Genomic DNA, 323 nt, shown 5'->3' on the forward strand with positions numbered 1-323 from the left:
TGCTTTGTATTTGAAATTTGCAAGATTTTTGTTTTTTGTTTTTTTTTTTTTGTTTTAAGGAAAAATTTGCAGGACAAGATAAGAAGGAAGGAATGGTACTTGGGAGTCTTGGAAATGTCATTTCCACGCCTCACGCCATGGTTGGTTTGGCCTAAATTAAGGGTTTCAATTGTTCCGGTTCTAGGCTATTGGTCAGTTTCTTTATGGGTTCCAACCTAAAAGGGCCAGGATCAAACCCGGATCAACAATCTAATCGCTTTTAAATATAAGATCCATGACCATTGGCTAATGGGTGGATCAATTCTGGGTCCTAATCAGTTCCA

The sequence above is a fragment of the Macadamia integrifolia genome, chromosome 14, assembly GCF_013358625.1.
Source record: "Macadamia integrifolia cultivar HAES 741 chromosome 14, SCU_Mint_v3, whole genome shotgun sequence".
NCBI lineage: Eukaryota > Viridiplantae > Streptophyta > Magnoliopsida > Proteales > Proteaceae > Macadamia > Macadamia integrifolia.